The sequence below is a fragment of the Octopus bimaculoides genome, chromosome 3 (assembly GCF_046866305.1).
Source record: "Octopus bimaculoides isolate indiv1 chromosome 3, ASM4686630v1, whole genome shotgun sequence".
Taxonomy (NCBI): Eukaryota; Metazoa; Mollusca; class Cephalopoda; order Octopoda; family Octopodidae; genus Octopus; species Octopus bimaculoides.
Window position 1 is genome coordinate 70,975,502 of NC_142930.1, and position 16,021 is coordinate 70,991,522.

Sequence of the window (16,021 nt, forward strand, 5' to 3'; positions counted from 1 at the left end):
CCAGTACCCTCTGTCACTTTTGTGACCTCTATTGATATATAAATATATATATATATATATATATATATATATATATGTACGTGTGTGTATAGGCGACTATATATAAATGCATACGTACATATATATATATATATATATATATATATATATATATATATATATATATATATATATATATATATATATATATATATATATATATATATGCATACTACATACGTACGTGTGTGCGTGCGTAGGATGAGCAAACTAAAATACTTTTATTCGAATATTTTGTATGCTATTGCACGAGTATGTTTTTATCTATCTATCTAATCTATCTATCTATCTATCTATCTATCTATCTATCTATCTATCTATCTATCTATCTATCTATCTATCTAGCTATCTATCTATCTATCTACGAATACATAAATATACCTATGTACATATATATTCATATATACGTATACATAGTTATATACATATATACATACATAAATGTACACGTGTAAGCGCATGTGTATATACATACGTAGGTACATTATACATACGTATGAGGATACATAGGCAAGGTATTCATTGTCCAAAAACAATTGCCGGAATGTCAGAGTAACTTAAATCATACATCTTTAGCATCTATATAACCCAAACCACATACTTGGTTAAAAATGAAAGATGTTTGTGTACAATGAGAAGTTGAGACGAAGAGGCGAGCGTGAGTAAACTTAGGTACAGAGAAAGATATAGAGAAATAGCAATAGAAAGAGAAATTCAGAAATAATGGGGAAAAAAATCAAAGAGAGAAAGAAAGAAGCCATGAAAGAAGAAAAGTAAGACGAGGCTTTGAGGTAAGTATAACAAAAGGATAAAAAAGAACTCAGGAAGAAAACGTAATAAAAAATGTCGCTCTTCTCTGTCCAATGGCAATGTCAGATGTTATTATATCTGCAGTTTACTGACGTCTGTCTTTCTCTTAGATGTGCTGATGGTCAGTGAGCAGAAACTGCTATCTTTTCCAAACAAACCAAAGTCATGTCGAATCAGGGGAAAGATCCATTGACGATGTTGCTGACTGACAGACTGTAAAACAGGCAAGTTCTCTTCTTTTTACCTGACGGCCATCTTAACTTTGATATACCGCCACGTCTTATGGTTGCTCACAAAGAGGAGAAAAGAGAAAAAAAAAAAAACAGGGCGGTGGGAAGCAAAAGAATATATATATATCTATGTATATAAACACATATATGCATATATATTTGTATGTATGTATATAGTTACACACAATCATTTACGTATACGTGTACGCTTGCATATGTAAAACTCTATACATATATATGCATTTACATTCATACACATATATGAATGTAAATTCATAGATAAAAATATACATATATACATAATATATATATATATATATATATATATATATATATATATATGTGTATGTATACATACATATATTTATATACGCACGCACGCACACACATATATATAACCATAATAAGTAAATACATGAATATGCATACATATATATATACACATGCACGCACACATACACACACACACACACACACACACACACACACACACACACACACACACACACACACACATATATATATATATATATATATATATATATATATATTTACACATACATGAAGGAAAAAAGGAAGAGACTTCATTGCAAGAGAGTGAACTGTCTTCTTACTTTTGTAACATTGATCAGTTTTCTCTATTGTTATCTGTACACAGGCGCGGAGTGGTGAGTGTCCAAGCTCGCCCAAACCCATACAAACGCACGCACGCATACATACACACACACACTCACACACATACACACACAAAGTTTTTTTTACCTTGGTAAATGCTAACATCAGCATTTTTGCGTAGATCCCTAACAAACGAACGTAAAAGTAATTTGGATATCATTCCATACTTGTCTTCTTGATGCTTCATTGTATTCACACAAAGAAACATAAATCCAAACATACATACATACATACATACGTACATGTATATATATAGGATTTCGTTTGTGTGCGTGTGTGCGTGTGTGTCAGTGCGAACATATGTAGTGTGTATATATACATACATACATACATACATATATATATATATATATATATATATATATATATATATATATATATATATATATATATATATATATATATATATATATATATATATATATATATATATATATGCGCCTGTATGTGCGTGTATGAAGGCTTGTAGCTTATTAGTTAAGGTATTCGGCTCACGATCGTAAGGTCGTGAGTTCGAAAACCGGTGGCGCGTTGTGTTCTTGATCAAAACTTTTTATTTCACGTTGCTCTAGTCCAGTCAACAGGTAAAAAATGAATAATACCTGCATATGAAAGGACCAGCCTTATCACATTGTGTGTCACGCTGAATCTCCCTGGGAACTGCCATAAGGGTAAGCGTGTCTGGGAGATGCTCATTTACTTGCATGCTAATTTCACGAGCAATCTCTTTCATATATACGAGGGGTGTATGAAAAGTCTTGAGCCTCAAAAAAACAAAACATAGTAGAAGACTTCTGATGATTTATTTTTCAACATAGTCCCCCTCGATGGCTGATCACTTTCTCCAGCGGTGCTGAAGCGCCATTATTCCGGCGTAGAAGAACTCTTTTGTTTGAGACTCCAAGAAACTTCCTATAGCGTCTATGACGTCATTGTTACTGGTGAAATGGTGACCAGCCAGAGCTTTTTTCATTTTTCGGAATAGATGAAAGTCAGAGGGGGCTAAGTCTGACGAATAATGCGGATGGAGAACAAGTTCGTATCCACAATCACGAATTGTTGCCATGGCAACCACTGAGGTGTGGGCTGGAGCATTGTCGTGAAGAAAAAGGACTCCTCTGGTGAGCATTCCAGGCCTTTTTTCTTTGATTGCTTCTCAGAGGCATTTCAGTAGCTGAGAATAATCCAGCCATGTCACGGTGTGACTCTTTCAAGGTAATCGATCAGCAAGACACCTTGAGAATCCCCAAAAACTGACGCCATGACCTTGCCAGCTGAAGGAATGACCCTGGTTTTCTTTGGGGTAGGAGAATATGTGTGCTTCCACTGCTTTGATTGTTCTTTGATTTCAGGCTGGTAGTGATGAACCCAACTTTCGTCCATAGTAATGAAACGAGCAAGAAAATTCTCTTCATCGGCTTCAAACAGTTCCAGATTGCTCGTGGACAAAGTGCACCTGGTGCGTTTCTATTCAGGAGTCAAAACCCAAGTTCTTTTCTCAAAATGTTGTCTGCTCTTTCAGTTGAGATGCCCAGTCTCTCGGCTATCTGACGACATGATATTCGGTGATCTAGCATTATTATACCAGGTGCAAGGTCAAGGTTGTCTTTGGTGGTTGCAGTTGGAGGACTCCCTGGCCTGGGACCATCTCCCGCACTCTCCCTGACACGTTTGAATTCATTTACCCAGCGTTTGACTGTTGCAAATAAAGGAGCATTGTCTGTTAAGGTTCTCACTGTATCTTCATGGATTTCTGATGGAGTCATGCCTTTAAAATGAAGTTTTACTTTATGACAGCACAATATTCAGTTTTCTCCATTTTCCTTGTAAACTCGAAGCTTGTTTATCCAAAAATCTGCAAAAAAAAAAAAAATTAAAATATCAGAATCATGAAAATGAGCAAGAATACTCCGAAAACACTGTATTTACCAGAAAAAATTGTTTTAGCAGCCTCGTTTCTAGGTTAGGCTCCAAACTTTTCATACACCCCTCGTTTATGTATATATATATATATATATATATATATATATATATGGGGGTTTAGTTTACAGGTGATCTAAACGACTAGGTACGCGGGGTTAGTGGTTTAATAGATTACCAGGACTGCAAGGTTATAGCCGAGACGGTAGTTATGGAATCATTGTAGATTTCCGATATAACGGATATATAATTGTTAAAGAGAATAACAAACGTTAAGGCAAAACAAACATCTCCAGTCATATACGTTATTCTTAGTGGAAAAATTCAAAGTCTTACAGCTGTTTCTGGGATATCCCAGAAACAGCTGTAAGACTTTGAACTGTTCCACTAATAATAACGTAACGTATATGACTTGAGATGTTTGTCTTGCCTTAACGTTTGTTGTCCTCTTTAACAATTATATATATATACACACACACACACACACACACACACACACACACACACACACACACACACACACACACACACACACATATATATATATATATATATATATATATATATATATATATATATATATATATATATATATATATATATATATATGCCAGGTCACTCTCGGACGCTACTGGTCACATGTAACCCAGTACAAATTGTTGCATCGTCGGATCATCGGCGTCTAAACCAGGAACCCCACCAAGTTTGCTTGGTGAGGAGCGTGATTGTCGGACACTGTAGGATGAAAAATAAAACCCGTCAAAGGGCGGACGAGCTCATGGGTAGTTAATAGCCATCCAACAATATGCGTACATGTGTATGTAAGCATGTCTGTATGCGCAGGGACGTGGAAATACCTGGGTTAGTGTCCAGGCGCGCGGTTGGCCCACTGGGAGTGTGAAGCCTCTTTGTTGTTATCACAACATCCCTGTAGGAGAGCTAAACTCTGAGAGAAAACCTACGACACTGACATGATGTAGACTAGTTCTTCTTTTCGAGTTCATATTGTCCATGTTCAGAGAATAGGATTGGATTTGTGCAAATCATTTCCTCGCTATAAAAAAATCACTATGCACAGGAATCGCTTGAAAAAAGAGTAAGAGCTATCAAAAAAATGGCTAGTCGAGTGTTCCAGCTGATTCCAACAACAGTCTGCTCGTGAAATTAATGTACAATTGGTTGATCACTCCACAGATATACTTACTCTTAACGTAGTTCTCAGAGAGGTCCAGCGTGACGCAGTATATGACAAGGCTAACCCATTGAAATACGGGCACAACTCATTTTTGCCAGTTGAGTGGACTGGAGTAACGAGAAATAAAGTATCTTGCTCAAGGACAAAACGCGTCACCAGGTATCGAACTCACAGCCGTTCGATCGTGAACCCCGAATATCACCAGCCTTCTCAAGTAATGCGCCTATATATACGCACGCACGTATTTACATGCACATACGCACATACAAAGTTATAGAGGGCGCCGAAGGATTGGTTGAATCATTAGAACGTGTGTTGACCCATAAGTGATTTAATATGAGGAAATATATAAAATATTATTTTGTTGAGATTGTTATATGACAATGGAACATTTATTTTAAAATGCATGTTAATCAATGATAAATGGTTAATAAAATTTCATTTCATACTTATATTTGATTCCGTTTTGAACCACTTATTACTATCAGACTTTTGCAAATACCATCTTTGTGTGTTTGTGTCTATGTATGTATGTATGTATGTATGTATCTCCTGGGTATAACGTCAAACTGCATCCAGTATTGAACTCCGGTTTAGGATTTCTGCGGTAGTAGGGAGCGTTGAGTCACCCCTGAATTATCATTACTTCTAGGTCCATTCTTATCTGTCAGAGTCCCATCCATGATTTAAATAGATCTTCCAGTTATAGTGGATTCTCTCGCTATCTTTGACGTAGCTGTGGGGAAGGCAGCTCTTCTAGGAGAAAGATACATAAATCTTGCAGTTAAAAATAGTACCAGTCATTTTGCAATGCTTGTTACTGTAACCCACGATGGTGACCAAGAGAGTGGTAAAAGCGTTGTACAAGCTTTTGTAACTTCAATCGACTGGATTGCAGGAAGTAGAACTAAAGTGTAAAAGTGAATTATTAAGAAACGCGAAAATACAGAGAATGATATTTCAGGGAAACTCCACCTCTCCATTACTTTTCGACATTGTACAAATTCTTCTGACAAGCATATTAATAATATCCAGGCCTGCCTGTGGGCTTGCTAAAACTAGCACGAAAAATAAATCATCTATATATGGATGACCTTAAAGTATATATAAAAATTAAAAAGAGCTGGATTCTCCTCTCTTATTAAAGCTGTTCTTAAGCGGGGTTCATATATGATTTTTGGGGTCCACTTAACAAAATAGTAATTTGGAGATCCACGATAGTGGATCCATAAGGGTGAAAAACTTTTGCTTTATATGTATGTATTGGTATGTACTGCCAGAAACAGCTAGGTTTCCTTTTCTAACATTTTACATAGTTCAACCTGCACGAGTTAATGTGTGAAAAGCAAAATAGGAGTTTTGAAAGAAGTATCTATAAAACTAGTTTTTAAACACCGAATAACTATAGAGGCCCACCAGAATAAAATAGTAATCAAAGGGGTCCATAAATATAAAATGGTTGAGAAATCCTGCTTTAAACAGTAAGAATACTTAGCAAGATAATTCGTATGCAGTTTGGGGCGAATAAGTGCACAGTTTTAATTATGAAGCGAAGTCGAAAGATTAAATCTGAGGACATGAAAATACTACAAGATGATTCGATTAGATGGCTGAGAGAGAATGAAGGATATAATCACCTAAAGATACTGCAGTATCGTAAAGTAAGGGAAAGGGAAATGAGAGAGAGAGGGAGAAAGAGAGAGAGAGAGAGAGAGAGAGAGAGAGAGAGAGTGAGAGAGATAGAGAGAGAGAGAGAGAGAATCCCCAAATGGTTCGAGAGAATCAGGAGCGTGCTTGAAACAGGACCTAAGGTAATGTCGTGAAGGCAGCTTATATGTTAGACTAACGAGGTTAGATTTGTTGAGATACTTTGCTTCTTTTTTAAAAGTGCACGAGGACAGAGCTACAGTGATTGGTTGAAACTTGAACACATGATGCATGATGCAGTACTTGACTAATACTTTATTTTATCGACCGCGAAAGAATGAAAAGCAAATTTGACTCAGACGGAATTTGAACGCAGAAGGTAAGGGCCCGGAAAAAATATTGCATACCATTTCTTACGATGTTCTAACAATTCTGATAATAATAATAATAACAACAGCAACAACAACAACAACAACAATAATAATTATAATTATAATAATAATGATTATAATAATAATAATAATAATAATAATAACATTCCCTTTTGAAATTTTGAGAGACGAAACTCATCGATTACTTATTGGTACTTGACTCCGAAAAGATGAAGAGCAAAATCGACCACAGCGGAATTTGAACTCAGAACGTAAGGGCTGCTAAACATTTTGTGTGGTAACGATTCTGCCAACTCGCCGCCTGAACCACCACAACAACAAACCTTTCTGCTATAGGCACAGAGATCGTCGATTAGTTTAACACCGGTACTTGACAGGTTGTTATTTTATCGACCCCTAGAGGATGAAATGCAAAAATCGACCTTAGCAGAATTTGAACAGAGAACGTAAAGACGGAATAAATGTCGCTAAGTATTTTGTTTGACGGGCTAACGATCCTGCCAGCTCGCTGAATAATGGATATGTAGGCTCTATTGTTTCATTAGGTAGCTACAGTGAGTCTAGTAAGCTAACAGCAATGCATTCATACTACTGTCTCTGAACTTTGTGGTTTTTAATAAGTCAGTTTTTGTGTGTCCCCAACGTCCTTCCGTATTTCTTCCTTTCTTTTACAATAGTCTTCAGCTGTTTTGTCGTGTCATTGACTTCAATGGATGTCACCTCCCCCATCACTTATTTCTCCTTCCCTTTCCTCATGAACCAATCTACATCTCATTTATTCCTACAGACACTTCACTCCTACCCTGTCTGCCTACCTACCTGCCTGCCTGCCTGCATACGCATACTCACTACAAACACACAAGCACATATATGTAATGTATGTATCCATGTATGTGTATGTATGTATGTATGTACGTATGTATGTATGTATGTATGTGTATATATATGCTTGTGTGTACGTATATATATATATATATATATATATATATATATATATATATATATATATATATATATATATATATATATATGTATATATATATATTTATGTATATGTATATATGTATGTATATATGTATGTATATATATGTATATATATATATGTATATATATATGTACACATATATAGGGATATATGCATACGCTATGTGTGTGTGTGTGTGTGTGTTTAGCATTCTACCATTTATTGGTTTTCTTTCTATTCTCTTCCATCATCGATGGTGACTATTGTATTGAGTCATGTAGGTTGTGTAGATTATGTGTGGGTTTGAGAGAAAGAAGAGACAGACAGAGACAGACAGACAGACAGACAGAGAAAATATAAATAAAGTGAGATTAGGTGTGGTGAGAGAGAGAGAGACAAGAGAGTGAGTGAGAGAGAAAGAGGGAGATAACAAATCTAGAGTGCAGTAAAGAAGAAAGATGTCTCGGGGAAAGTGAAAGTAAGAAAAATAGGGATGGAGAGGGAAGTTTGAATGGAAATTGAGACGTGGGGTAGATAAGATAGGGGAGGAAGAGTAAAATGTGGGATAATGGGGATAGATAGATTGATAGATAGATAGATAAAGAGAGAGAAAGAGAGAGGGGGAGGGTGTAGTGACAATATAAGACTTTAGAATGTGGACGGAAAGAGAGGGAGGGAAATAGAGAGGTAAGTTGATGAAAATAGCAAGAGATAGAAGAATAAGTGATTGAAATATAAGTGTAAAGCATAAAGAGAGTGGTTATAAGAAAAAATACGAAGGGAGGAAGAGGAAAAACACACAGAGAAAGAGGGGGAATGAGAGGGGAAGCGAGAGAGAGAGAGAGAGAGAGAGAGAGAGAGAGAGAGAGAGAGAGAGAGAGAGAGAGAGAGAGAGAGAGAGAGAGAGAGAAGTTTAGAGCGATAGAGAGTGAGAGATGCGAGAGCCGAGGAAATTGAAAATCTCGGTGTAGTCAGCTAGTAACATGGACTTGTGAAATGTCCAGCAGGAAAAATACCAGACAACAGCACATGTTTGTTTATTCACGTTGTTCACACGAAATGTTTGGAGGATAGAGGTGACGAGAGTCAGTAGATGCGACTTCATCAACCATCCAGTATATTGGGAGCTTGTACACAAGCACTTTGAATGTTTCAAGAGTCCAATGCGGCGAACAGGCGGAATCGTTAGCAAGCCTGCTGAACACTTAGCGGCATTCCGTCCGTCTTTATTTTCTGAGTTCAAATTTCGCTAAGGTCAATTTTGTCTTTCATCCTATCGAAGTCGAGAAAATAAGTACCAATCGAGCGCTGGGGTTGATGTAATCGACTTATCTCCATTCCGAAATTGCTGGTCTTGTGCCAAAATTTGAAACCAGTATTTCAAGAGTTCTTCGGAACAGGGACAACTGAAGAAAGGAAATATTCTTTATGTTGCATGTCTCGTTGTTCGAAAAAAAGTTCGTTTTCTTTGTTTTCGTCTTTATGTTTTCGTTTCTCATTGTGTTTAACGTTTTTTGTGATGTCCTGTACCCATATATGCACGTATGTATACATATAGATGTAGGTATGTACATATATGTATGGATATATGCATATATTTATATATTATTTATGTTATATATATATATATATATATCTATATATATATATATATATATATATATATATATATATATATATATATATATATATATATATATATATATATATATATATATCTGTTGTGGATATGTGTGTGCACATGCGTTTAGGCGCAGGCGTGGCTGTGTAGTAAGAAGTTTGCTTCCCAACAACATGGTTCCAGGTACAGTCCCACTGCTGCTTAGCACTTTGGGCAAGTGTTTTTTACTATAACCTCTCGTTTGCCAAAGACTTTTGAGTGGATTTGATACAGGGAAACTGAAAGAAACCCGTCACATGTGTATGCGTGTGTGTGTGTGTGTGTGTGTGTGTGTGTGTGTGTGTGTGTGTGTGTGTGTGTGCACGCGCGCGGTCTTGTATGTATGTGTGCGTTTGCGTGTGTGTGTATGTGTGCGTGTATGTGTGTGTATGTGGTTGCGTGTGTATGTATGTGTGAGTGTGTGTGTGTGTGTGTGTGTGTGTGTGTGTATGTGTAATAAACTAAAAAGAAAGACAAGTGAACAATTGGTGTCGGGTCAGATAATATATCTATACAATATACAGAGAGAAGCTAATGCGTAAAGGAGTTTTAATTACAAGCGATCAGTAAAAGTTCCACTAGGGAATGTTCATAAAGGCTGTGATATATTCTGGTATATTCTAGGAATATTTATACGGCAAGTCTATTGCTTTGATACGACACATTTCCGTAGGTATAAGATCATCACTGGTAACGCCGTAAAACTGAAAAAGAAGGCGTGTACTAATTGTATGTACCTGTTATCTTACGCCATCAGACATAATATTATCCGCAATGCATACATACACGCATACACACATACACGCATACACACATACATACATACATACATGCATACATGGTGGTTGTCTACTCCTTAAACAGAGTTTGACCACCTCCTGCACCTACACCTTAGCCCTTTCATGGCGTCTTATGTGGCTTTTTAAACCAGACAGTGTTTTGAAAAAGCACCCACACAGATTGCACCTCTGATTCGCACTACCAATACCTGCAAGTAAGTTCTGCTCATTGTGGATCCTAACATGCATACATACATACATACATACATACATACATACATACATACACACACACATATATATATATATATACATATATATATATACACATCCGTACTTGAGCCGCTATACCTTTTTCTATTTTCTCTCCCTGTTTATTTCTGTGTTCCTTTCTGTCCAAGAGCGCATACTCGAAACGGAAAAGACTTTCTCACTTCCCAAGCGTTAAACTAAGACATCCGTTTGTTATTTACACACCCGTCTTTCTCTTTTGTTGTTTTTTTTTTGTAAATTCTCACCATATATATATATATATATATATATATATATATATATTTCGTTTTGGGATTTGGTCTGCAAGATTCTTTATGTGAGTTCGTGTGTTGAAGCATATTTTGTTGTGTCTAAGAAGAGTCATTTTCTTTTAGTGCCTTTTTATTTAACACACTCTTGTGGAGGCGCAATGGCCCAGTGGTTAGGGCAGCGGACTCGCGGTCATAGGATCGCGGTTTCGATTCCCAGACCGGGCGTTGTGAGTGTTTATTGAGCAAAAACACCTAAAGCTCCACGAGGCTCCGGCAGAGGATGTTGGCGAACCCTGCTGTACTCTTTCACCGCTCACTCTTACTTCCTGTTTCTGTTGTGCCTGTAATTCAAAGGGTCAGCCTTGTCACACTGTGTCACGCTGAATATCCCCGAGAACTACGTTATGAGTACACAAATCTGTGGAGTGCACACAGACAGCAATTTTGAGGGGAGTGGAAGTCACCTGGATCGACCTCAACTGGTACTTATTTTATCGACTCTGAAAGGATAAAAGGCAAAGCCAACTTCGGCGAAATTTGAACTCAGAACCAAAAGCCGGAAGAAATGCCGTTAAGCATTTTGTCCGGTGTTCTAACAATTCTGCCAGTGCGCATAGTAATGATGGCGAATAGGAAGAGTATTTAGAATGTGTTGCAATATTAGTTTCAAATCTCTACTCTCAATGTTCGCTGAGTTCAGCCTTTTCTTTCAGCTATTCGGGGTCGATAAAAACAAAATACGATAACAATCCAGATCATTGGATTGGCAGAACTATAAGGACGGCGCACCGGGTACCTTATGGTAGCTGTACCTTCAATGGAATTCGCTCTATCGCAAGCATTCAGAACACGTCTTCGGTTAGAGTATACCTAGTTATTTCTCACTCACCATCCTGGGAGGCCTCGTAACGTATCATAGAACTCCCTTCTCTTCTGATGATAAGATGATAGTTATATGATATTGGTTTCAAATTTTGGCATAAGGTAAGTCGATTATATCGACTCTAGTGTTCAGCTAATACTTATTTTATGGACCTAGAAAGGGATGAAAGGCAAAGTCTACCTCAGCAAAATTTGAACTCAGAATGTAAAAACGGACGAAATACCGCGAAGCATTTTGTCCAGCGTGGCAATGATTCTGCTAGATCGCAGCTTTAGTCTTGATTAATATTGGTTTGAAATGTTAGACAAGGTCAGCAATTTTGGGGGTGGGACTTAGTCGATTACATCGACCCTAGTGTTCAACTGATACTTATTTTATCAACCCTGAAAGGATGAAAAGCAAAGTGGACCTCGGCGGAATTTGAACTCAGAACATAAAGACAGGAGGAATTTGCCGCGGCGTGCTAATGATACTGCCAGCTCACCGCCTCAGTCTTCACTAATTTTGGTTTCAAATTTTGGTACAAGGCCAGCAATTTAGGGAGAAGTACCAAGTCGTTTACATCAATCTCAGGGCTCAACTGGTACATATTTTATCGGCCCTGAAAGGATGAAAGCAAAGGTCGACATCGGAGGAATTGGAAGTCAGAACGTAAAGACGGGCGAAATGCCGCGAAGCATTTTACCCAATGTCCTAATGATTCTTCTAGCTCGCCGCCTTAGACACCACAGTAATATTGAAAACTGTATTTCTGTACTTATGTTTTATGTTTCACCATTCTGTTTAGTCTAACGCCGTCAACAATAAAAATGGCAAAAATAATAATTTCTTAGAAAGTAGTACATTTTGAGGATATGTTATTGTTAGTAAAATCTATCTTACCATGCTACTTCACTTGCACTTATGATTTTGGCTGGAATTCACAGAAAATAAACAAAAGAAAAACGAAGTTGTAGGTGGTAGAAGGGCGTTCATCTTAGAGTCACATGCTTCCTCACCACTGTGTGGCACCGTGGCTTTCTTCTATAGATTCGGGTCGACCAAAGCCTTGTGAGTGGATTTGGTAGACGGAAATTAAAAGAAGTTCGTTGTATATATGTATATATTTATGCGTGTGTGTGTTCCATTGTGTCTGTTTATGTCCTTCACCCCACCATCGCTTGACAGCCAATGTCGGTGTGTTTACGTCCACGTAGTTTAGCGGTTCGGCACATGAGACCGATAGAATAAGCACTAGACTTACATAGAATAAATCCTAGGGTCGATTTCTCCGACTAAAAAGCCTTTAAAGGCGGTGCTCCAGCATAGCTGTAGTCAAATGACCGAAACAAGTAGAAGAGTATACTGTGAAGCATTCGATCCAATGATCTTCCGATTCACTAGTCCACCGCCCTAACATTACTACAACCATCGCTACAATTACAGTCACTAGTAACACTGCCAACAATAAATGCAAATCGAAGAAGTCTCTCCGTGGTCGCTCGACTTGCTAAAAATAACCGCTAAGATTCCCTCATATCACATTCAGCCGTCTTAGGAATTGAATGCTGGGTAATTTTAAGCTCAGTTTTCTGTACACGGGAAAAATATGAGATAGCTACAGCATTCCAAACATGACCATCTCTTAATTTTTATGTGTCCTTCAATCATAGGTTTACTCCCTCAGGACTACACAAGGACTAAGCAACAACAACAACAACAACAACAACAACAACAACAACAACAACAACAACAACAACAACAACAACAACAACAACAACAACAACAAGTTTATTTAATAATAGCAAAAATATCAACTGAAACGATTGCAGTAAATCATGTAACTGTTTATTCATTTGTCAATGTTTGCAGCCGTTCTCCTGTCGTTATCCCCTACACTACACCAATACCCGACTAATCTTCACATATACATACGCAAGCGCACGCAGTTCATATATATTATAAACATTCACCGATTCCTTTTCTTAGAACAAAACAAAATAACAATAGAACATAACTCAACTTTCCCGCAGTGATCCGTCCTTTTGTCAACACTCTAATTCTTATTGCAGATGTTTTACTTACCGGGTTTGTATGGAACTGCGGTAAATCAGACCAGCAGATGTAAAACCGGAAACAAGTGTCTTAATCTAGCCGGCTGTATTTCCAGATTATTTTCTATCCCATAATTCAATTGGCAAGGAAATGACGTTGAGTGGCTGTGATGTCCAGAAAATGAGGAGTTGTATTATGACCATCGATTATAACATGTTTTTTTTTTTTTTAAATTTTTGCACTGATTTATAACAATATCATGTCAGGAAGCAACAAATTTATTCTTGACCCTCTATATGAATATGGATGTGTGTGTATGTGTGTGTGTATTAGTATGACTGTCTGTCTCTATACATCAACTGCTTATTTACTCATGGACATATCTAAATGTACACTCAAACAAATACTCATATACATAAACATATATATATATAAACACACATATGCATACACACACATCTGTATATTCATAAATACACACATACATACATATGTGTGTCTGTATGTATGTATATATAATTCCCCTATCACTCCTTTCTCTCTCTCTGTATATAGTATATAGTATGGATAATAGGAAGCTTTGTAAAATAGAATTAAGATTGTTTTAGGAAGTCGCAACAATGCATGTCTACCAAATTCACTCAATTCACTCGCAAAGTATTGAACACACTTTCCCAAGGTGTTGTGTAGTGTGAATGAATCCGAAACCTTGAGGTTGTAAAGCGAAATTCCTAACCACACAATCAAAACTGTGCTACATCTATAGCGTTTCGCCTATTCTGTATGCAATAGGAAAATGTAAACATCATTCCAACATACAGTATCATCATGGACAAAAGAACAAAAAAAAAAAAGAAAGAAAATCCAGCAAAAAGTTCAAACAAATAAAAGAGTACAGCTAGATCAGTTTCACTCAAGTGTATAAATTTTATCACGTATTTAGTTCTCTCTTTAACTATTAACCGAAAAGTTGTTAATAAACACGCTATATCTAAGAGTTTAAATAAATGCATTAGATAACGCATTCTTTGCAGCCCTTTATTGTAAAGTATAACATTGGAGCAGACGATGAATATGCGCGGAGATATAGGACGCTGAAATCTCTTGGAGAATAAGGGTAAAATGGAAGACATTTACCTTGATAAAATATGTGCTGAAAACAAAGCTGGACAAGACTCTGTATGTTAGTCTTTTCAACAGCACAGTCCTAGCATCGCTCTTATCGCAAGAGGGACATGTGCTACTACGAAGAGGAAAGAATATACATTAGTTACGACACAAAACGCCATGGAAAGATCCATGCTGGCAATATCATAACCGAATTAGGGGATTTATAAGCGAAGCGAAGTGAACAACGGGATCGCGGAATATCGAAAGAATAAGCTCTGTTGCGTTGGACATGTCACAAGGTCCATAGACAAAAGATCGATGGACCTATGTAGTTGCTGAGTGGTATCAAAGAGATCGGGAAAGACTACTCAGAAGCCCTTTACGACGATAGGAAGAAGATTTAACAAAACAATTTGGTCCAAGATGGAGAAGAATGGCGTAATCAAGAAAAAGGGAAAAGCGCAGTATGTCTAGCGTTGTATAACAACACCCGATAGTCAGGCCGATGTAAGTGACTGGGGATAAAATAAATACACTGTCACATTACCTGATAACATGGATTTTTACGTGGCAGCAAGGTAGACTTTATGACATCACTTGATCTTCTAGAGATATCAAACACCAAACATAATAACCACTTTAAACATGGAGGCATTGGTAACGTATAGTGTAGACTAGACAATGCATAGAAAGAATATGGTAACATGGTCATCACAGAAATGGACTTGATTCTAGTTATACTCGGTCAGGGCCGATTTGGAAAAAACTAAAAATAACGTTATTAGTCTTTTATCAACATAGGAACAATTCTATGAATTATGCTGGGAGTAGGGCTCAAATATATACTCTAATACATCGACCCCAGAGAAAGGCCAAGTCGACACCATCGCAATATGAACGCAAGACGACAAAACTCAACTAAATATCGTAAGACATTATGCGTAACAATCTCTCGCCCTTTACGTCACGCAATAATATTTTTTATAAAAACAAAATGGAATTTCTTTCCTACAAAATACGATTAAATGACAGACATACGTATATATTCTTGAACTTATCTGTAATTACGAGGCATTAACACGTGTGCGTGCATGTGTGAAGGCACAAAGCTATATATATATATATATATATATATATATATATATATATATGTATGTGT